The 23,683-nt window shown below is 37.7% G+C and overlaps 2 protein-coding genes and 1 long non-coding RNA gene across 3 annotated transcripts in view; 1 reads left to right on the top strand and 2 right to left on the bottom strand.

The window, feature by feature from the left end:
• The window catches only part of LOC143711053 (E3 ubiquitin-protein ligase TRIM35-like), a 242,540-nt gene that overhangs the window by 149,275 nt on the left and 69,582 nt on the right, over positions 1-23,683 (bottom strand). The gene's annotated exons all lie outside the window — the stretch shown is intronic.
• The window catches only part of LOC143710912 (uncharacterized), a 195,562-nt gene that overhangs the window by 113,790 nt on the left and 58,089 nt on the right, over positions 1-23,683 (top strand). The gene's annotated exons all lie outside the window — the stretch shown is intronic.
• The window catches only part of LOC143710924 (uncharacterized), a 54,100-nt gene that overhangs the window by 19,081 nt on the left and 11,336 nt on the right, over positions 1-23,683 (bottom strand). Inside the window, exon 4 of the long non-coding RNA XR_013194691.1 lies at positions 12,908-13,015. This is a non-coding gene — a long non-coding RNA (uncharacterized LOC143710924). The remainder of the gene's footprint in view (positions 1-12,907; positions 13,016-23,683) is intronic.

The raw sequence follows: 23,683 nt of genomic DNA, 5'->3' as shown, positions 1-23,683 counted from the left end.
GGGGAGTCTAGTTGTGAAAGCCGCCCAGAAAGCCTAGTGCATCTCTTTTTGTATTTTTCCATTTTTTTCTGTGCCATTTGTAGCTTCTTTTGGATAGCAATAAGATCACGATAGACTTTTGCTTTATTTGCCTTAACTTTTTTACGACCTCTTCTGCAAGGAGTTTCACGATTTTCATTTTCACTGTTCTGACCTTGTTGCACTGGAGATCTTGGGGGGATGTCTGGAGATGTTGGGGGGGTGTTTGAAGCTACATAGTGTTGTACTTCCTGTCGAATTTTGTCATTGGCTCTTTTATTGTTTTGGTTAACTCTCCATTGTTTGCGTTTCTGTCTTTGCTCCCGTTTTGAAAGTTGTGAGATTACTTTAAGCTTTCCTGTTTCTTTTCTTCTTTTGTATCTTTCCTTTTCTCTGTCAATGTACTGCTGATATTTTACAGGATCTTCCTTCAATTTTTTTCTATAATCTCTAGACCTTTCAGTTGATTTCTTGGGAGCCATTCTGGTTAAAAAATAAGAAAAAATAGTTTTAGGAAGTAAGGCATCTCACTTAAGTTACATTGTCACACTATAAATCACACTATTATGCTTCTTTAACTTAATTTATAAACACATATTATAATATAGATAGTGACACAGAACATGTCATTACCACCATCACTTGTCATTACCATCACAACAAGTTGTGTGTTGGTAATGACGTGTTGCGGTAATGACATTTTTAATTTTTTTCAGGAAAAAAGATGCTAGGTCATGCTTTTGCTAACATTACTCAACAGCTAATACAAAAATAACTTTAAATACACATAAATCATGCGAATATATATAAATATTTATCAAAATATTGCTGCTACAGCATTTATGGTAATGACGCTGAATAAGTCTACTCCATGATCAGAAGGAATTCATGATTAAATTACTTACTTTTTCAGACATCAAATTTCACTGTTCTTTCATGGCTGACATGTGCTCCTCTGCTAGTCTTCATTTCCATGGTTACGGCATAAACAAGTCTTCCCCTCAAAAAAATTCTTGTTGTAATCATAGACTGTTGCGGTAATGACAGTATTGTTGTGGACAATACTAAATTGTTAAAAATATTCACAAATTGCACAGATATGAACCCGGATTATGCATCAAGTGCCTTTTTAAGTTACTGTTTAAACATATATTGTGATTTTTTAATGAAATTATAACATTTTATCACATTTTCAGAGCAGATAAGTTTTAAAGTCTGGGTTGGGGACAAGGCCTGAGTAGCCAAATATGAGTGATGAAAACATTTTTAAAAATGGAAATCATACTGATTTTAGTGTATAACATTTTTTGGTGGTGCAATAAATATGATTTAAAATAACTAAACTCTTTATTTTATAATATATTATTTTTAACATGAATGTATAACCTGGGGACATAAAAGTTCCCCTAATTGAAGAATCACCCATATATATATATGTATATAAATTGTTGTAGGCCTACATAAATTGTGACTTAAAATGTTTTTATCGCTGTAGCCTACCTCTAAAATTGGTAACTAATTGGAAATACTTTACAGCGTTGTTCGACATGACATGCAATACCTTCTAAAACTATTTTAAATAAGATTTTCCAATCATTTTAGAAGTATTTTCAAGTTCAACAAAAGTAATTGTTCACTCTTGACTTACCTATATATTGTACTCTGCTTGAACTCGCACACTTGCTCTCTTCATAGTGACATCTCATTGTTTTGTTACATTTTAGTTCATCACGACATTGATAACACTCCAGAGAGAATCCTGAAATCACAATGAAAATTAAACATTCATTGACCTATTTACATCCCGAACATCTTCAATATACTGTATATGTTTTCTGTACCTTCAGTGAGAAGAATAAAAAGAAGAGCAATGGACATGTGCAGATGCATCTTGTGATGGAAGACAAATGAAGAGATGAAGTTCAATCACCCTTGCTGAAAAAGTGTGTTTTCTGTCACAGCATTGACGGTCAGTGTCAGTAATGCTCCTCCTACTTCACACACATTCACCTCAACCATCAGTTTATACTCACCTCTGCACTGAGTTTGTGGTAAAGTCACAATGAGCAACAAAATCACTTTCACATTCTGTGACTGAATCCACAAGATCTATGATTTATTCAGATCACAAATATATGAATTGCAAATATAAGTATTAGATGCTTTACCATTGATCAAATTGAATTTAGATCATCATTCAGACAACAACTGCTGAAATCCATCTTGACTGGTTAGTTTCAGCTGGTTTAAGTTGATATTTTTGGTTGGACAGTGAGAAACGTAGCAAAACCATCAAACTACCACCAGACAGATTTACAGGTTCTTCGGGTTATTTCACTAAATACAAATGTAAAAACTCTGTAAATTATGGTTTACTCATCCTCAAAGGACTTCCCTGATTCTGAGGTACATGCTGTAGAAAAGTAAAAATAAAAAAAAACCTTCCATAGATACACTATATATTCAAAGTGACTGCCCACATTAATATGATGACTGCAAACAACTAGATTTAAATTCTTAATGATACAGTTCAGACTCTGATTTCAGTGATGTCCACCATCATACTGGATTAGTACTGGGACCGGGACGGGACATGTTCAGTTCACTTAGTTGTGTCGTAAAATCATTTTGTTGAGGTATCGACATTGCTATGTCCCGGCCACGCGATGTAAAGTCATGGCCTCGAGATACTATGTTGAAGGAACAATATATTTTCTCGTGGCCACGACTTCGTTATGTTGAGGGAACGACATCTATTTCTCATGACCACGAGTTAAAAGCGTAAACAACCTGCGCGACCATAGCAACCTGGAATTATCAGAAATGGGTAAGCCTATAATAATATTTATTTTTAATTAAGAAAAAGTGCAGAATCAAGAAATTATTACATTAACACATTGCCATTTATTTTGTATTGTGCGCACGATGGTGCCTAGACAGCATTAGAAAGAAGTTTACCAATAAATTTTAAAAGAATATGCCTTGTTGTCTAGGTGCCCGTCTGATCAGCTTGGGATGTTTGTGTTGTGTCCTTTTGTTTGTCTGGACCACATGGCTGACACATGGTGATTGTGTTGTCATGACATGTGCTCTGTGGTCTATTGTGACTCCACCCCTTTTGTTACCTCATTATAGCTCACACCTGTTTTAGGTCGTTTGTCACCCTTTATATTCCCCTCTATTATATGCCAGATCAAACCTCTGCTTTTCTGAGTTATCTGGCTCTGGCTGCCTTGACCTTGACCTAGTTATAGTCTTAGTCTTGTTTTACTGACAAATTTCTGAAGGTTTCTTTGGTTATTTCTTTATTTTGTTTACTATTTACCCTGTTCTTCTAGCCTTGTTTTTGAGCTCCCGTCTGGCTAGTTTAGTTTGTTTGTCGTTTTTTTTAACTCCAACACTGATCAGTGTTACATTTAACAGCCTGTAGTGTGCACACTGAGCAGTGTTCATTTCATCTGGGCAAACCCATGTGGGGCCTACATGGAAACTGTGGACAAAACTGGCTGGGTCCCAGTTAGATAGCCCAGGTCAAACTAGGGCTTGGCGATATATCGCATGACATTGTTATGCGCATCTCGTCAGTAAAGCCGGTTCCTTGATTAGTAACAAATCACCTTCACCTGCTTTCAAATGGAGCGGCATTTACTACAAAGAGCCGTAGTTAACTGACAAGCTGAGCCATATCGCATTAATATCGCGGACTATAGTCTTATATTCAGTCATTTTGAGGTAATTCTTTCCAGGATTATTATTACTATTACGTTCAGTATATTTTGCTGCTATGTGAAAAAACTCACATCATGACGATCATTTTCAAAACTCGTAGTTCCAACTCCTGACTCACTACAGTAGTTTTGACGGAACCAGATGCTTTTATACCAGGGGCTGCCAAGGGCGTGGTGAGCTCGCACCAGGGCATGACAGAGGTCCGTCATAGAGTACCCTACGTCAGTGGTTCTCAACCCTGGTCCTGGGGGCCCACAGCTCTGCACATTTTATATGTCTCCCTCATTTAGCACACCTGATTCAAATCATCAGCTCGTTAGGAAAGAGCTCTATGAACTGAACTGGGTGTGTCAGATAAAGAGGACATAAAATGTGCAGAGCTGTGGGTCCCCAGGACCAGGGTTGATAACCACTGCCCTACGTCATAGAGTACCCCTACTTCAGGAGCTTTCCGTTTAACCTGAAGAGGGCAGCACTCAGAAAATTAAAACACTTTATACCCAAATGTCAAAAAATTTACTCGAATCAAAGAACAGCATTTATGAAGCTCCATTCTTACAGATCATTAACTAAGAAAAGTTGTTTCAGTGTTTAGTTACCCTTTAAGCCTGCATGTGGTGAGTTGTGAAACCCCATCCCACACAGCAGAGGGAGTAGTAGAGCTACACTCGTCCTAAGAGGAGTCCACCCAGCCTTCTGCCCCGTCTGCTGCCAACCCGTCCGGCCGGAGGAACCCACCCGGGGGCAAATCCAGCCTGATCCTGGGCTGAAACGGCCTGAAACTGAACTATCTTCGCTCTTTCTGTCTGTTTTCTTTAAAAAAATTCCCCTTCCTCTTCTCTTTACTTTTGAGCCATTGAATTTTTTTGTCCTCCACCGTCTTTTCATTTTTTCTATTGCAAAAACAAGAAAAGAAAAGGATCGTTGACAGAAGCACTTTATGTAAGAGCAGAGGCGGATCTAGAAAAAATATTTATGGGGTGGCGAAAGGGGGGCAGGAATTTTTGAGGGGTGGCAACATATGGCAGACGTATATATACTGAATATAATCACAGTTTGATGAGAAATAGTGTGTACACAAGCTACAAAAGGGCACGCTGCCATTTACAAACTCATACAGACAAACTTAATCTCATGCAATCAATGTTTTGCATGTGGGATTTCATGTTCATATTAGGAATAAGTGACCATACAATGTGATCTCACTTAATAGGAGATAGAAGTATGATATAAGTAAAGGGCATAATCACAGGAAAGGCATTAAGGTAAGACACAGGTGGTGAGTGGCAGATGTGTGAGAGGAGAAGCAAACGGTTTAACTGTGTCAGAGAGGCAGCGTTGCAGGCAGCATTTGGACAAGAAGAAACTATATAAAGAAAAACTTACCCATGAAGATCTATGGACTGAGCTGTACTAAAGTGAGCATAAATACACTGTGGAAATCGCTTTTATTGTTTACTCAAAACACACATTCTCCCCATTTGTCCCTCAGTAACTTGAACAAGTTTTTGACAGATGAGGTCTTTATTGAAATAGTGATGAGAAATACAGTACAGTATACCCTTACGAAAGGAAAATATATTTACCAATATATTACTTGAAATATATTGTAATATATTATTTTCCAATATATTATATATTGGAAATACATGGAATAATATATTAATGATAAATATATTATACAATATATTATATATTCATGTAATATATTGCAATATATTGCAAAATATACAAATGATTGCCGCTTTCCATATATTGCAATATATTGAGCATGAATATATAATATATGTGTTTATATATCGTAAAATATATGCAATTTTTATATTTATAAATATCCAAATGTATTCCGATTTATATGGCAAAATGTAGGGCTGGGCGATATATCGCACGATATTGTTATGCGCATCTCGTCAGTAAAGCCGGTTCCTTGATTAGTAGTAAATCGCCATCACCTGCTTTCAGATCAGAATCAGAATCAGAATCAGAAAGAGCTTTATTGCCAAGTGTGCTTGCACACACAAGGAATTTGTTTTGGTACTGAGGCTTCCAGTGGACATATACAAATACAACATGAAACATAATACTACAAATTATCAGAATAAAAAATAAAAATATAAATATATGAGAATAAAACTATCACAGTTGGGTTTAGTCAGAATAGACATTTACAGATTTACAGATTATGAACCTATTTACAGTGTTTTGAATATTATAAATAAATAAATCTACATATAAGTATCACCTGAGTTGTGGGATATAGCACTATACAGTGGGAGTATTGCACTTACAGGCATATGCCTTGGGAGGAGTGTTAACTGTTCAGGAGGGAAATGGCCTGTGGGAAGAAACTGTTCCTGTGCCGAGATGTTCTTGTGGCCAGTGATCTGAGTCTCCGTCTTGACGGTAACAGTTCAAACAGGTGGTGTCCAGGGTGAGTGGAGTCTGTGATGATTTTACCTGCTCTCTTCCTCACTCTGGAAGAGTACAGGTCCTGGAGGTTTGGCAGGGGGGCACCAATAATCCTCTCCGCAGTCCGGACTGTCCGTTGTAGTCTCCTGATGTCTGATTTGGTAGCTGAACCAAACCAGACAGTGATGGAAGCGCACAAGACAGACTCAATGACGGCTGAGTAGAACTGAATCAGCAGCTCCTGTGGCAGGTTGAACTTCCTCAGCTGGCGAAGGAAGTACAGTCTCTGCTGGGCCTTTTTCACAGTGGAGTCAATGTGATTGTCCCACTTCAGGTCCTGAGAGATGATAGTGCCCAGGAACCTGAATGACTCTACTGCTTCCACAGTGCTGTTCATGATGGTGAGTGGGGGGAGTGCTGGGCTGTTCCTCCTGAAGTCCACGATCATCTCCACTGTTTTGAGCGTGTTCAGCTCAAGGTTGTTATAACTGCACCAGGCAGCCAGCTGTTCAACCTCCAGTCTGTAAGCAGACTCGTCACCGTTTCGGATGAGACCGATGACAGTGGTGTCGTCTGCAAATTTCAGGAGCTTGACAGTGGGGTCTTTAGAAGTGCAGTCATTAGTGTACAGGGAGAAGAGCAGTGGGGAGAGAACGCACCCTTGGGGAGCACCAGTGCTGATTGTGAGTGTCTTGGATGTGTGTTTCCCCAGTCTCACTTGCTGCTGCCGGTCCGTCAGGAAGCTGGTGATCCACTGACAGATCGAGGATGGTATGGAGAGCTGGGTCAGTTTGGCTGTGAGAAGACCAGGCATGATGGTATTGAAGGCCGAACTGAAGTCCACAAAGAGGATCCTTGCATAAGAGCGGATGTATCCGAGATGGAGCGGCATTTACTACAAACAGCCGTAGTTCACTGACAACCTGAGCCATATCGCATCAATATCGCGGACGTATCGCCAGCGATATTTAATGCGATATGGCTCAGCTTGTCAGTTAACTACGGCTCTTTGTACACAGCAAAAACTCCAGTGTTAAATTAACACTCCTGGGAGTGTATATGAGTCCACACTCAAGAGTGTTAAAGTTAATGAGATAATTAAGTGATTAATTGAGTGATGACTGAGCATTATTGAAGGAGAAAATCTAAAATTGTAAGCCACCGTTATGGCGATCATTGTTTGCTTTAGTTGGGCTCTTGACCCTTAGATTGATAACTTTGGATTTTGTTTGGCTGTTGTATCCAAGTTATAACTGCCAAATGAACAAAGAAAAAAAGTGATCTAATGATGTTGGTTATGACAATCATCATTTGATCTTTATGTTTGTGATTTATGCTGTTGGTTACAGCATAACTGTGATTCTATATAAATATCCAGAATTTTAGATATAATATAAAGGATTACTTAAAAGTTGTTTTAAAAGAAGTCTTTCTTTTAGGCACACACAAATCTCAAGATTCAGTCTATGCATCTCAACAATGGTGACGAGCAGAATATTCAATTAGGAAAAGTAAATCACATAGACAATTCAGATCATAATTTATTCATACCGCAATGCATGATGGGAGCCATTAATGAGTTGTGATTGGTGGCAGCCACTGCAACATGCTTTATTATTGTCACCATTGTTGAGATTCACAGGCTGATTATTGATGTCTGTGTTTCTAAAGAAATTCATTTGAAAGGGTTTTGATCAGAACAATGTTTATTAAATAATTTGAATTATAAGAAAAATACTGATGATCATATGCTGTAAAATCACAAAGCTGTTGCTAATGAGTTAAACCAAACTATCTCAGTAAGTTTAATTTTTCATATCACAGCATGATTATGCCAAAACATAACCAACACTATCAGATCACACTTTTCTTTGTTCATTTGACTGTTAGAAATCAATAACAGCAGACAAACAAAATTTAAAGTGAAAGTATAAAGGGTCAAGAGCCCAACTAAAGCAAACACTGATCGCCATAACGGTGGCTTACAATTTGTGACTTTCTCCTTCAGTGATTCTGCTTGTTAACATCAGGTGTCTTCAATAATGCTCAATCATCACTAAATTAATCACTTAATTATCACATTAACTTTAACACTCTTGAGTGTTAATTTAACACTCATATCTGCATCATATCTTCCATCTGAAAGCAGGTGAAGGTGATTTACTACTAATCAAGCAACCGGCTTTACTGAAGAGATGCGCATAACAATATTGTGCGATATATCGCCCTGCCCTAGTTGTAACTCATTTCATGAATGTGAATATACATTAACATGTATATGGGAACATGTATGTGCAATAATGTACACAATAAAGGATAAAACTGTGAATATTACATGTAATACTATTTTTGTTTTCATTAATAAATATTTGATATGTATTAATACATAGCCATACATGATCAATGCATATATTTCAGTATATTGAAAATATAAGAACTTGTTTCCAATACATGGAAATGTATTATGTTATATATCCCATTATATTTTGCAGTATATTCCCATATATTTTTGTTCCGTAAGGGATAAATGCGAATCTATTAATTAATATGTAATATTATATAAATATAAATGAAAAATCTGCAAAATAAAACAGTAAAATTACATAAAACTACAGTATATATATAGCACATATATTGCAGTATATTAAAGCATATAAAGACAAACTATTATATGTAAAAATATAGTGACTTTTTTGGTCTTGATTGCAATATATTTGTTTTATATGTATCAATATATATACACAGCAAAATCCCCAGTGTTAAATCAACACTGCTAGGAGCAAATATGGTCCCACTCTACAGAGTGTTAAAATAACACTGAAGCAGTGTTAAAGTTAATTAGATAATTAAGTGATTAATTAAGTGTTCATTGAGCATTAGTGATGCACACCTGCTGTTAACAAGCAGAATCACTGAAGGAAAGAGAAACACAAGAACTACCACTGACTTTAAGTCACAGCCTTAGATTCAATCAACTGAAGATACAAATAAGACATTACATCTCTGAAGATCTCAGCAGAGGAGGACTAAACAACTCCACAACCGCATTACCAGCTTCACTTATTACTAACCAGTTACCAGACTGACTTTATTTCTGTCAGACGTCTACAGAAGTTCTTATTGAGAATTAACAGATGTTTAGATGTAGAGGGCTGCATTGGGATTGAGTCCCGCCGGGTCCCGCGGGACCCAACGCAAATCTCGCGGGAGCGGGCGGTTTGAACTTTGCTGCGGGCGGGAATGGGCGGGCAAAAAAAAACCCTGCGGGATCGGGAGGTTGCCTAACGACATGATGGAGATGTCAATGATGTGGAAAAGAACCTCAAACTGGGTATTTACAGCACAAAACCTGAGCAAGGCAAGTCTGACATTTACTATTCATCTTCCTGATCAGTGCATCAGAATACATGCAGGCCAGGGAAACGAAACCAACAAACCCATGAATCTCTTTAATAATAGCAATACAAATACGCGTTTTTTTCCTGCGGGACGGGAGAAGACACAAAGTCAGTGCATCTCTATTATTGTGCGGGAATAAATTCTCCGAGTTTTGCGGGAGCGGGCGGGAGTGGACATACATATTGCGGGAGCGGGCGGGAGTGTAACACATACGTTGCGGGAGCGGGCGGTAATGGTCAGAAATTCGGCGGGCGCGGGCGGGAGCGGGATGAAGAAAACAGTCCCGCGCAGGACTCTATTTAGATGTCGATATTTAGTCACCATTTAAAAATCACCATCATGGTGAACAGTGTTGCCTTTAGTTGGGCAATTTGATTCTTATTATCTTATTATGTGATTTCATGGTCCTTGTAACAGTGTTTACCAAAACACACAAAGGTTGCAAAGAAAGCCAGAAACAAAGATGGTCAGGTGATAGGCCTATAGTTTTCAACATCATAAAGTACAAAAATTCACAAATTTGATCATTTACTGATAATGGTTATTTGGAATTAATAGATTATTTTCAATAACATTGATTCCTTTCTACAGATCAGTCATCAAGCTGATTATTATTTTTTTTTTTAATTATTGGGAAAGTAATCTTTGGACAAACACACAGACATCAAGAATCCCCATATGAATCTCAACAATGGTGACATGCTTTATGCCGCAAAGCATTCTGGGAGGCACCATAGTATAAAACTCATGGCTCCCAGCATGCATTGCAGCATGAAGCATGTCACCATTGTTGAGATTCATACACTGATTATTGATGTCTGTTGTTTCAAAAATAATAATGATTTTCAAAAAAATTCTGCAATGTAGCCTATATAAAATATTTTAATTCAGAATGTCTGCTCTGTGTCAAAAAAGTGATAGTTTTAATAACAAATGACAACTTTTGTCAGGGATAAGATTAGTGAATCATTCAACTTTATAATAATGAAAACTATAACACCTGAACATCTTGTATTTTTGGCTACCTTTGTAACACATTATAACAAAGACCAAAATTGCACTTTAAATGACAAGAGTCAAACTCCCCAACTAAAGGAAATACTGATCACCATAATGGTGACCACATTTTTAAAAACATCGACGTCTAAACCTTTGTCCAAAGACATATAACAGAAATAAAGTCAGTCTGGTTAGTAATAAGTGAAGCTGGTAATGCTGTTTGTGGAGTTGTTTAATCCTCCTCTGCTGAGATCTTCACAGATTTAATGTCTTCTTTTTATCTTCAGTTGATTTAATCTAAGGCTGTGACTAAAAGTCAGTTGTAGTTCTTGTGTTTCTCTTTCCTTCATTGATTCTGCTTGTTAACAGCAGGTGTGCATCACTAATGCTCAATAAACACTTAATTAATCACATAATTATCTAATTAACTTTAACACTGCTTCAGTGTTATTTTAACACTCTGTAGAGTGGGACCATATTTGCTCCGAGCAGTGTTGATTTAACACTGGGGATTTTGCTGTGTACATATATGGTCTATGCATATATTGCAATATATTGGAAAATATAAATATTAAATCCCATATATGGAAATATATTGCCTAATATATCACATGATATTTTCCAATATACTGCAATATATTTTTGTTTCGTAAGGGTATACAATATTCACAGCAGTTAAGGGACATGAAAGGGACATTTCATGCATGTAAATATGAGCTGCTGTATCAACAAAGAGTCTTACAGAGTTACAAATAGTGACCAACAAAACTCAGACAACAAAAACACTTTTTATCCCAACAGAACATTAAACACTAACAAATCTCTCAAGATCTCAACAGAGGAAAGTTAAACTACAAACCAGCATTACCAGATTCACTTAAGTGACTATGTGAAACCCACCTTTCCCACCCTGCAACCCACAAATGGGTCACAACCTCAAAGATAGTTTGCAGATCTCTTTGTTAGATTATCTACCAACAGTAGTCAATGGAAAGTCCCCACTATGACTGGAAAAAAAAAAACCTTTTGGTTATACTTTGGCCAGATGTCCTCACTTATAGTGAAATATTATAATAACCGATCAGTGAGGGACATTTTACTGCTCCACACTAGTTTAAAAAGGATTATAACTCAGACAAAACATGTTTTTATTTAAATCTAGTGTTTCACACAGGTTTCTGTAATGGGTTAGTTTGGGTTAGGCCATAAAAATATCATTAACCTGATATTAAATCAATGACAGTCTATGCAATGTCCTCACTAAGGTAGTAAAACAAACGTGTGTGTGTGTGTGTGTGTGTGTGTGTGTGTGTGTGTGTGTGTGTGTGTGTGTGTGTGTGTGTGTGTGTGTGTGTGTGTGTGTGTGTGTGTGTGTGTGTGTGTGTGTGTGTGTGTGTGTGTGTGTGTGTGTGTGTGTGTGTGTGTGTGTGTGGGTAACACTAAGTAAAGGAAATACACATGATGTTTCGTGTAAGTGTCTGTGGTTATTTCAAAGAATATAGAATTTGTTAATGTCGACTTAAACACTGAGGCTCTGTCTGGACATACATAGTTCATTTTCTTTTCTTTCTTTGAATAATTATATAAACATATTTCTTGTGGTCTGAATATATTTATGCAATAATTTGTTGTATTTTTTAAACACATACTGGGTTCCAAAAGACTGAGGCCAATAAAATGCTTGTATTTTAAAATACTTCATTTTCTCTACATTTTATAATCAGATCAGTATATCAATTTGAGTGTATATATAAAAAATAAAAGAGTTGAATTTAAGTATTTTCAACACTCTGATAAACCATGGTGTGTCAAAAGTTTGTTATTAGTTCTGATCCCCCCCCCCCCCCCCCCCAAAAAAAAATGTAACTCTTATAAACAAAATTATGTTCAATTGTTCAGTGTATTTCCATGGTTAAGTGAAAAAGCGTGGGAAAGCTGCTGTGGGGTCTTTCTGTAGAATCTGACATCAGTTCAGCAGGAAGTAACATATCAGAGAACAGCAGAGAAACAAGAAGCTCTGAGAGACTCTCTCTACAGCGTTACACAGATTCCCCTTACAACATGTGACATTAACATTGGGTCCAAACATCTGTCCTGACAACTAGCATGCAAATTCAGATGCACATCCTTTCATAAACACTGATGAAATGAAAAAATATATATATATAAACAGAAGTTGAATTATAAATGAAAGACAACCTGAATTGTTGTAGCAACGCATTTAAACTGGCATTGTCATGTCTGGAATTATTGTATAAAGTAAAGTATCTAATATATATAAATTAATCATATTTGACGGCAATAAAAGATAAAATAACTATTTAATTTTTTTCATCCATCACTTAATTCTTACCATTTGCAATAAAGCAGTGATTCTCTTTCCCCATACAATCCACTCTCTGTGAGCAGCCCTCCCAGTTGCAAGAGTAACATTTCTTCCTATTGCGTTGAGAGTTCAAGTCTGTGAAAGAAATTAAAGAACATTTTCATTGTGTCTGTGAAACACTGGAATTCAAACAACTATTTGTCAGCTGTGGATCATGAATGAGCATTACGATAGAAGATTGTATCCTGTTAGATGCACCCAAAACAAATCGCATCTCATGTTTAACACATCAGAGCCAATGGTAAATTCCTGAAGGATTGGCCGAGATGAAGCTTTCAACACTGAACGACTGCTGACGACCTGGAGCTCACATCTCAGAAAATTTAAATACAATAAACAAATAAATCTCTATAAATGAAAAATATTCAAACCACATGAAAAAATACTGTAGTACATTATAGTAAAATAGCAGGACTATTCAATTAGCTTTATTCGAGGGCCGGATTATTAAATCGAAAAGTTGAGGTGGGCCGGTGGGTTTAGCTTATTTATTGAAACATAACAGTATCAATAAGTAAGCTAAAGTAAACATAAAAGTAGCCTTTTGTATTTACTTTAATTGAGCGAGCTCTTAACGCATTATAGTCCTTCACGTGTATTGCGATCTCAAAATTCTGGTCAGTTGATAATACCTAGAATATCAAAATCGACTGCTGGCGGTAGATCCTTTTCCTATTCAGCACCAAAACTTTGGAACAATCTTCCTAACACTGTCCGGGAAGCAGACACAGTCTTTCAGTTCAAATCTAGACTAAAAACACATCTCTTTGGCTTAGCATACACATAACACATTATAGACTTCTATAATTCAATGTTAGGCTGCATAGTTTAGATCAGCCGGAACCGGGAACACTTCCTATAAATCATGATGTACTTTGTACATCATAAGAAGGATGGCGTCTATGCTAATATTTGTCTCTCTGTTTATCCCGAGGTTTACCGCAGTCTGCCGGATCCAGGCCGTATCCGGATCTAATGAAGGACCTGCGCCTGGACACAACAACAACGCAGTCCCGAAGTGTCAACTAGTCTCTCCCTTGTGAAGGCCTCCTTCCCTTTACCTCTGTACTGATAAAACGTTGTCGTGATAATTGTGATTCACGTGACTACACCGAAGCGATAAAAATTCTCAGAGCCACCAGGCACTGTTTTATGCAAATGAGCGGCCGGATCGCATTAAAGATTTTCTGTTAGAACGGTGTCGTGTTAGCGGCCCCTAAGTTAATAACTAATGATCGTTGTGACGGAAGTGAATCAATCAAAACTAACTTTAGCTGGACAATAACTTTATTCTAGAGCTGCTGTAAAGCCAAAACAATCTCTGTTGCTTTAGTTTCCTATTGTCACTGTAAAGCTGCTTTGAAATAATCTATATTGTTAAAAGCGCTATATAAATGAAGGTCACTTGACTTGACTTGACTTGGAAATGTGGTACCCAGCAGTATGCAGATTTGTAAGACCATAATAAATAACTTATTTACTGCTATGTACAAATATATGAATTATACAAGATCATAGCTATTGGTAAGAATTATTTTATTAATAATTATTATAGGCTTAAATTAAAATATTCTGACAGTGAGATTTCGTAACCATAGGTAAAACCATGCATGGCAACTCACTCCCTACCACTGTATAAAAAATGCCTAAACAGGTAAAAACTACACAGCAAAAACCCCAGTGTTAAATTAACACTCTCAGTGTTTATATGAGTCCACACTCAGAGTGTTGTAAGTAACACTGAAGCAGTGTTAACGTTAATGAGATAATTAAGTGATTAATTGGGTGATGATTGATCATTATTGAAGACACCTGATGTTAACCAGCAGAATCACTGAAGGAGAAAACCGTAATTTTAAGTTACCTTTATGGTGATCAGTGTTTGTTTTAGTTGGGCTCTTGACCCTTAAATCATTAACTTTAGATTTTGTTTGGCTGCTGTACATGAGTTATAACAGCCAGATGAACAAAGAGAAAACGTGATCTGATGGTGTTGGTTGTGTTTTAATATGATCATTATTTCACAATCATTTGACCTGAATCACTGAACTCAATTTCTGAATTAGATTTAATTAAGTAATTATAGCATCACTGTCCTTGAAAAGAAAATTAATATAATCCAAATAAAGTTTTTCACAAACAAACATTTTTTTTTTTTTTTTAAACACAGAGATCAAGATTCAGCCTGTGAATCTCAACAATGGTGACAATTATAAAGCATGTTGCTGGTGCATTCTGGGTGCCACCAATCAAAACTCATTCATGGCTCCCATCATGCATTGCTACATGAATAAATAATGAGCTTATGTTCAGAGGTGATCTGTTTGTCACCACTGTTAAAATTCATACACTAATTATTGAATTCTGTATGTGCCTACCTGAAATACATTTTGAGAAGGTTTTTTTTTTTTGTAATTGATTTGATCATTTGGACTTTATTGAAAAGGTTAAAAATGCCATGTTCTAAAAGGACAGTGCTGCTATAATCCGTAAGGTAAACTTAACTCAGAAATTATGCTCTCAGTGAGTCAGGCCAACTAATAATTATGTTAAAACACAACCATCACCTTTTCTATTTGTTCATCTGTCTGTTATATCTAAATTACAGCAGCCAAACAAAATCTAAAGTTAATAAAGTAAGGGTCAAGAGCCCAACTAAACTAAACACCGATCACCATAATGGTAACCATTTAACATTAATTTTCTCCTTCAGTGATTCTGGTTGTTATCATCAGGTGTCTTCAATAATGCTCAATCATAACTCAATTTATCACTTAATTAACTCATTAACTTTAACACTGCTTCAGTGTTACGTATAACACTCATATAAACACTGAGTGTTAATTTAACACTGGGAATTTTGCTGTGTATACACACAATTAATTATATATCCTCTAGCCCCCTAATAAATCTAATATAATATAAATGACTATAACATATTATTCAATATAAATATTCCAAATTTCGGCCAAAACCATGGTAAATTACTACAATATATTCAAGGTAAATGTTTGTAAGGGTGGTGATTAGGGGATTTATAGTCTTCTAACTTCGTTCATGGCACAATGTTTCTGCTATTTACCTCATAAGTCGTGTTGGAAATGTTGAGGCTGTTTCATCCAAATTAAAACTAGTTAAAATCATTGAGTGATTTGTGGTTTGTAACGGAGAGATGTGTCAGATTGAAATGCTTCTCACTGGATGTCGCAACACTGTTTAATAATAGTGTTCGGGACCGGGAGTAAACGCAACTCCTTTAAAGGGATAGTTCACTTTGAAATTATTTTTTGGTATGTTTTAGCTTACCTCAAGGGCATCCAAGATGTAGGTGTCTTTGTTTCCGCAGTAGTTTCAATTTTGATATTTTTAGGTCAAACCGTTCTTGTCTGTCAGTCATATAATGCAGGTCTATGGTCACCACCTCAAAGAGCTATCACAGAGAAGTCCAAATTAAACATGATTTAATGACTCGTAAATGTAAGTACACATTGATGGCCTAAGATACGAAACGAGCGGTTTGTGTGAGAAAACGAACAGTATTTATATCGTTTTTACCTCTTGTAACCACAGCCACGTCCAAGTGATCTGAGGGCGCGGGCGTTTCGGTCTGCGCGGTCTGATCTCTCGCGCGTGTTTGTCACTCATTGTTTACACAGAACAGAGATTGTAGGTAAGATGGCTAATTAAAATGGTACTAATTTGCGCTTATCCGGGATGTTTAAACCGTCGTAAAAGAAAAAAATTACGTATGCTCGCGCGAACTCATCCGGGAGTGGTGAGTTTTCACAAATTCCCAATTTATGAGCCTTCTCTCTTGAAGTTATGGTTGATCGCTCTTCGGATGGATATCAACACACCCATAAACTTACTAAAGTTGAGGAGGGTCTGCAGCGATCATTTTTCCCCTGATGATTTTACAAACCAAGGAGTGGATCGCATAGTACTGACATCATCAGGTATGATGTTTTCGAATCCAACGGAGGTATGTGAACAACGTCTTTGTGTCCTTTCTATTTGTAAAGCTGGCATTACATGAAATGTTATGTGAAGTTAGTAAAACCAATTTTTTAGGGGGTTACTTGCATTTCTATAACTACTACTTTTTTATATGGCAATACTTCTCAAAGTCCGGACTCCGGCCCGGATCCGAACCCGGAGGGAATTCAATCCGGACCCGCCTCCATTTCGTATTTTAAGAGCACTAATTGTGTGTAAGGGATTAAAAGTGTGGATTTCCTACTTTGATAAATGCATGTTAAAATCATTTGTTTAGTTTTTTATGTCTTTTTTGAGATGGTCCGAAATTAAAGTGAAGACGAGATATTTAAAGTTTTCCTCTGTGATTTAGTTCCCATGACATCCAGTGACCGTATGACTTTTGACGTAATCAGGCGCGATGCGACACTTCACTGCTGTAAGCGTTTGAATGGGTGTGGAGAATGTCATTGTCCAGGAAAAGAAAAGTTGACGAAGAAAATAGAGTTTTCAAAGATGATTGGACAGAGAGCTATTCGTTCATTTTGCCCCAATCCGGCACAAAGCCATTCTGTTTGATTTGTAACGAGACCGTTGGAGTTGTGAGAGTGGAAATGTCAAACGACATTATGAAACAAAACACAGACATTTTGAACGGCAATATCCACAAAACACAGAGGCACGGACAGCAAAACTACTGACTAATGAACATTTAGCCCAGTGTCTCCGTCTAGCTGTATTTTGTCTCTGTATTTTGCACCATGTTACTTTTGGCCTACCTCTTGTTGTGTTTTGTTAAGAAAAATGCTGACACTTAAATTAATTGTTTTGCCACTTTTGCACTTGTTATTAATGTATTTTGAATGCAAAAGGCACCTTATTTTTTTCATAAAATGATTGTTGATTTGTTTTTCATGTTTATTAAAAATATAAGTTTTGTAATAACCAATCGTTCCGGACCTTTGACATTGATGAAAATTCAGATCTGGACCTTTGAATGTAGACTTTGAGAACCCCTGTTATATGGGCACCATATATTTGATAAGAATGGTTTTACATGAGAGAGATAATTTAGTCAAACCAGGGACGTGCGGTCAGGGTAGGCAGGGTAGGCAGTAGGGCTGGGCGATATATCGCATGACATTGTTATGTAAAGCCGGTTCCTTGATTAGTAGTAAATCACCTTCACCTGCTTTCAGATGGAAGATATGATGCAGATATGAGTTTTAAATTAACACTCAAGAGTGTTAAAGTTAATGAGATAATTAAGTGATTAATTTAGTGATGTTTGAGCATTATTGAAGACACCTGATGTTAACAAGCAGAATCACTGAAGGAGAAAATCACAAATTGTAAGCCACCGTTATAGCGATCAATGTTTGCTTTAGTTGGACTCTTGACCCTTTATACTTTCAACTTAAATTTTGTTTGTTTGCTGTCATTGATTTATAACAGTCAAATGAACAAAGATAAATGTGATCTGATAGTGTTGGTTAAGTTTTGGCATAATCATGCTGTGATCTGAAAAATAATACTTATTGAGATAGTTTGGTTTAACTTGTTAGCAACAGCTTTGTGATTCTACAGCATATGATTATCAGTATTTTTCTGATAATCCAAAATATCTAATAAACATTGTTCTGATCAAAACACTTTCAAATAATTTATTTAGAAACATAGACATCAATAATCAGCCTGTGAATCTCAACAATGGTGACAATAATAATGCATGTTGCAGTGGTTGCCACCAATCACAACTCATTAATGGCTCCCATCGTGCATTGCGGTATGAATAAATTATGATCTGAATAGTCTATGTAATTTACTTTTCCTAATTGAATATTCTGCTCGTCACCATTGTTGAGATGCATATACTGAATCTTCACGTCTGTGTGTGCCTAAAAGAAAGGTTTTTTTTTTTACAACTTTTAAGTTCTCATGCTGTCTTGAATTATCAACATTGAGGCAGAGACTGAGCTTGCTTCATGTCACGTGATCCACTCGCTCTCACTCACTCCGCGCTTCCCGCTACTTAGCATCTAGCGCCGCCTAGCGTTGGAAGTGTCCTATGAAGAAAAAAGAGCTGTGGTCGCTAACGGGAAACCGTTGTAGACGAAGTCCATGCGTCTATCCCTCTGGACAAAGATGTCAATTACTTTGTTGTAAAAGTCCTCTTTGTTGGGTGAATTTCTCAATTTCATGAGTCTCTCCTTTTCAATGGAAATAAGAGCCAAGGAGGAAAGTCTGTTCTGCTCCATTCACGTCAGAGGCGCCCGTGCCATTGGATGTGCAGTTGCCGCAGCACAGCCTATGAGCCATACGCTCACTGTGCTAACGTTAGCTGTGCAGCTGCAAATGCGTTTTATATATAGGCTTCAGTAAATCGAGGAAAAGGAGTTTCGTCTACAAATAAAAGTAAGCACCCCCTTTAAAACGTAAATTATTCATTTATTTATTATTTTTAAAACCCTTATATTGGCTTATGTGTGTTGTCTGATGGTGGGCTAACAGTTATAGGCCTGCTGTGCGCTGACACCAAAATGTTCTCTCTTCCATACCCTGGTGCGCCGTCACCTCTGCCACATTTGTACTGTAGGTCTATCTGTGCGATTATGGTGCATTTCGTAAGGGTTAAAATGCTGTTTTGTAGTTCTCTTTTTTTAATCCTGGTGCGCCGTCGCCAGATGCTCATTGCGTGTCAGTGTGTGCGCCTAGCGCAGTTTGTAGGAGCGATAATAAGCTGTTTTTGTACTTTAAAGCTGTACTGCTGACACAATGTTTTCTGACTGTAACGTTAGCCTATTCAAGTCCTGGTGCGCCGTCACCAGAGTGACCAGACCAATAGTGTATGTGTGGCTGTCTGTGCGCGTTTGCGCATTTTGAAGGAGTGACTAGGTTGCTTGTCGGTTCGCTGACAACATGCCGCCTCCCTCTTTTACTGTGTCCCGCACAAAACATTTGTTTGTTGTATAAGTCATAAGATAGATGTGTCCATTAATTTGATTATTAGATTTGATTGTGCATTAGCCTCACATATGACTGACTTTGCTGTATGCAGGCAGCGATGTGAAGATGCCTGATATGAACTTGGGTTGCTACATTAAAGGTGGGGTATGTGATTTGGAAAACGACCGGCAGATTTTAAAAATACACAATTCAAATGGTCCTACCTTCTTTCCTCCAACGCTGGCCCTGACTCCACCCATTCGAAGAACATGGACGCGCAATCACGCACGAGCGAAAACTCAGATGCGCGAGAGATTGTAATGACGATTTACTACTAATCATGGAACCGGCTTTACTGACGAGATGCGCATGCGTCACAAGCTTTGAGTATGCGCACGAAGGGGGTCACGCGCGCTGGGGGGAGGGGTGTGTGGTACGACCGTTTGATTGACGAACTTACTGTCCAATGATTCTAGGTGGTCTTGGAAATGATTGTCTGGAGTTTTTTGAGTCCTGCCCGTTCCACAGATGATTAAATTACTTAATTTTCATTTCAGTGCTTCTAACTCAGTGGCTGTAAGTGGGTTAGGAATAGGATTTCAAGTTATTTTGAAAAAATGGACAAAAAAGAGAATCACATACCCCACCTTTAACTGAATGAATATATGAACAGAGATGGGCAGTATTTTAATTACAAAATACTCAAAAGTAAATAAATACGTATTTCAAATACATGTAATTTGTATTTTCCTTAACAAAAATAAATCAAATGTAATTTGTAATTAAATACTTTGAGGGAATGTAATTTGTATTTAAAATAGGGCTGAGCGATATATCGCATGACATTGTTATGCGCATCTCGTCAGTAAAGCCGGTTCCTTGATTAGTAGTAAATCACCTTCACCTGCTTTCAGATGGAGCGGCATTTACTACAAAGAGCCGTAGTTAACTGACATGCTGAGCCATATCACATCAATATCGCGGACGTATCGCCAGCGATAATTAATGCGATATGGCTCAGCTTGACAGTTAACTACGGCTCTTTGTACACAGCAAAAACTCCAGTGTTAAATTAACACTCCTGGGATATGAGTCCACACTTAAGAGTGTTGAAGTTAATGAGCTAATTAAGTGATTGATTGAGTGATGATTGACCATTATTGAAGACACCTGATTTTAACAAGCAGAATCAACAAAGGAGAAAAATCGCATTTTAGTCACCATAATGGTGATCGGTATTTGCTTTAGTTGGGATCTTGATCCTTAAACTATTAACTAGGGCTGTCGCGATAACCGCAAAATTGCAGTACCGTGCTACTGACAGGCCAACCGCAGAGGAATGCAAGTAACCGCAGCAACCGCGAACCGCGTTTTCTTTTTTCATAAGGCCACCCTTCGTAGTTCGTACCATTTGTATTGAATGTTAAATAAGTTAATAATGTTAACAAGACTGTTTATCATGGTGATTTGTACAGAGGATTCGTGGATTTGGACTTAAGCCTAAACAGACAGTGAATGTGATGTGATCGACTGAGCGCATGCGATTACCTGCGTCTGTCTTTGAAGTCAAGTCATGTATATTCGTGAAAAAGGTTGCCGTTTCCAAGGAAAGCGAAATATTTGTCATAGGCTATCATCCTTTTAACGTGTAAGGGTATTTACCATGAATGACGTCAGCGCTGGTCAGCATTACACAGCGCGAGGAAGCCGTGGGGGGAAAGCAGCGACTCACGCATTGAATCAATGTTCTCTATTAAGCGAAGCATTGCTTCAGCTTTGCCCAAAAGTGAAGCATTGCTGGCCAGCTGAGCCTTGAAAAGTGGAGCTCAAAGTTAAAAAATAATTAACACCTTGTTTCATTACATCTATCATTTAAGGAATCAGCTTTTTTGAACGTTTTCGTTGAATTAACGGTTTAATGACTCACTCAAAGACAGTCCGTTGGCGTAACAACTGCGCGCTGAGTGACAGTCTTTCAATGTGCAGAGACGCTGTTTAGTTTCGGTTACATTGGTTACATTGTTTTTGTGTATGCTGACCACATCATAACACGTATTTATATAGCAAAAAATAAATATAAATAAATAAATAAATATTCGCGCTATTGAGCCACTCAAAATGACCGCAAGGGAAATTCCTTCACCGCGACAGCCCTACTATTAACGTTAGATTTAGTTTGGCTGCTGTAACTGAGTTATAACTGCCAGATGAACAAAGAGAAAAGTTCATCAGGTAGTGTTGGTTATGTTTTAACATAATCATCATTTGACCTCAATCACTTTACTGCTCTCCTTGTGCGTTTCTATATGTGTGAACACAATTCAGCAGCAAGCCAAACTCCCTTCAAATAAAGACTGGAGTCAGGGTGTAGTTTTTCAAAACTCCTGATGTTTACTCCAATATGCTTCAAAGGAGAGTGAAACTATCAAAAACAATACACAAATAAAGTGCTTTTAGTAAACAGAATACAAAATATATACACAATATAAAGGCTAACAGAGCATAGTTACCAGTTGAGCAATTGGTGAATAAAACAACACTTAATTATTACCAATATAGCATAGGAAATAAATAAAATATCCTCAGTTTACACATTTTACGATGATTACTTACTGACAATGCTTTCGAAGGCATAAACATTAAAGAAAAACTGGAGCAGCAGTCACATGGAGCTTAATGCTTGAGAGAGCTAAGCAAACTGAAACTAAAATGGCTGCTCCCTTGCTTAGTCAGGTAATTTTTCAAAATTAGAGTCCCAAGTAAAAAACCTAAAACGATTAATCCCCTTAACGTAACACTCCCCGCCTGACATCTATAAAGATGTCATGTATAACCATCTGTTTAAAGGAGTTTTCTTATTTTCTAAGCAGGAGAATGACTTCAGATATAGGCCTGAAGAAAGTTTTGCTGGACCCTTCTTTAGTCACTTTAAGTTCAACTTTTCGAACCTTTCCATCTTGACCAGGGAAAATACTTGTGACGAGTGCCATAGGCCATTCATTTCGGGCTACTTGATTGTCCTTAAGTAGTACTATGTCACCCCCCTGGATGTTTGGGTATGGATCCTGCCATTTGTGACGAACTTGCAGTGTTTGCAGATATTCCTGTTTCCAGCGACACCAGAATTGGTTGGCTAGGCTCTGTACTTGCCGCCATTGGCGTTTGTAGATGTCCTTTTCGGAGAAGTTTCCTGCTGGAGGTGGAGAACCTGCTTTTTGTGTTAAGAGCATTGCAGGGGTAAGTATCAAGGGTGAGTCTGCATCCATAGAAACAGGTACTAGAGGTCTACTGTTAATAATGGCTGTCACTTCTGCCATAAGTGTACAAAGCACTTCGTCAGAGAGGTTAGAGTGTCCTTCCCGCATCAGCATTGAGTCAAGAATTCTACGAGCCAGACCAATCATTCGCTCCCATACGCCTCCCATATGTGAGGAGTGTGGTGGGTTGAAAACCCATGTGCATCCTTCGTTATTGATGTATCTTTGCACCTTGGTTTCCTTAATCACTTTGTGGAATTCAAGCTCGTTGCAAGCGCCAATGAAATTAGTTCCACAGTCAGAGTGCAGTTGTTTTGCAGGGCCACGGATCGCGAAAAACCTGCGAAGTGCATTGATACAACTCGAAGAGTCCATAGACATAATGACTTCAATGTGAACTGCACGGGTGCTCATGCAGGTGAAAAGCACCGCCCAGCGTTTACTGTGAGCTTGACCTCCTCTTGTGCGGCGAGCTACCACTGTCCAAGGGCCAAAGACATCTAAGCCAGTGTAAGTAAACGGTGGTGACACACTTAGTCGTTCTGGTGGCAAGTCTGACATTTTC

This window comes from Siphateles boraxobius, unplaced genomic scaffold, assembly GCF_051911475.1.
Source record: "Siphateles boraxobius isolate OS27281-9 unplaced genomic scaffold, OSU_SipBor_1 49, whole genome shotgun sequence".
NCBI classification, from domain to species: Eukaryota; Metazoa; Chordata; class Actinopteri; order Cypriniformes; family Leuciscidae; genus Siphateles; species Siphateles boraxobius.
Note: the sequence above shows the minus strand (reverse complement) of the source record. Positions and strands in the feature narration are given on the sequence as shown.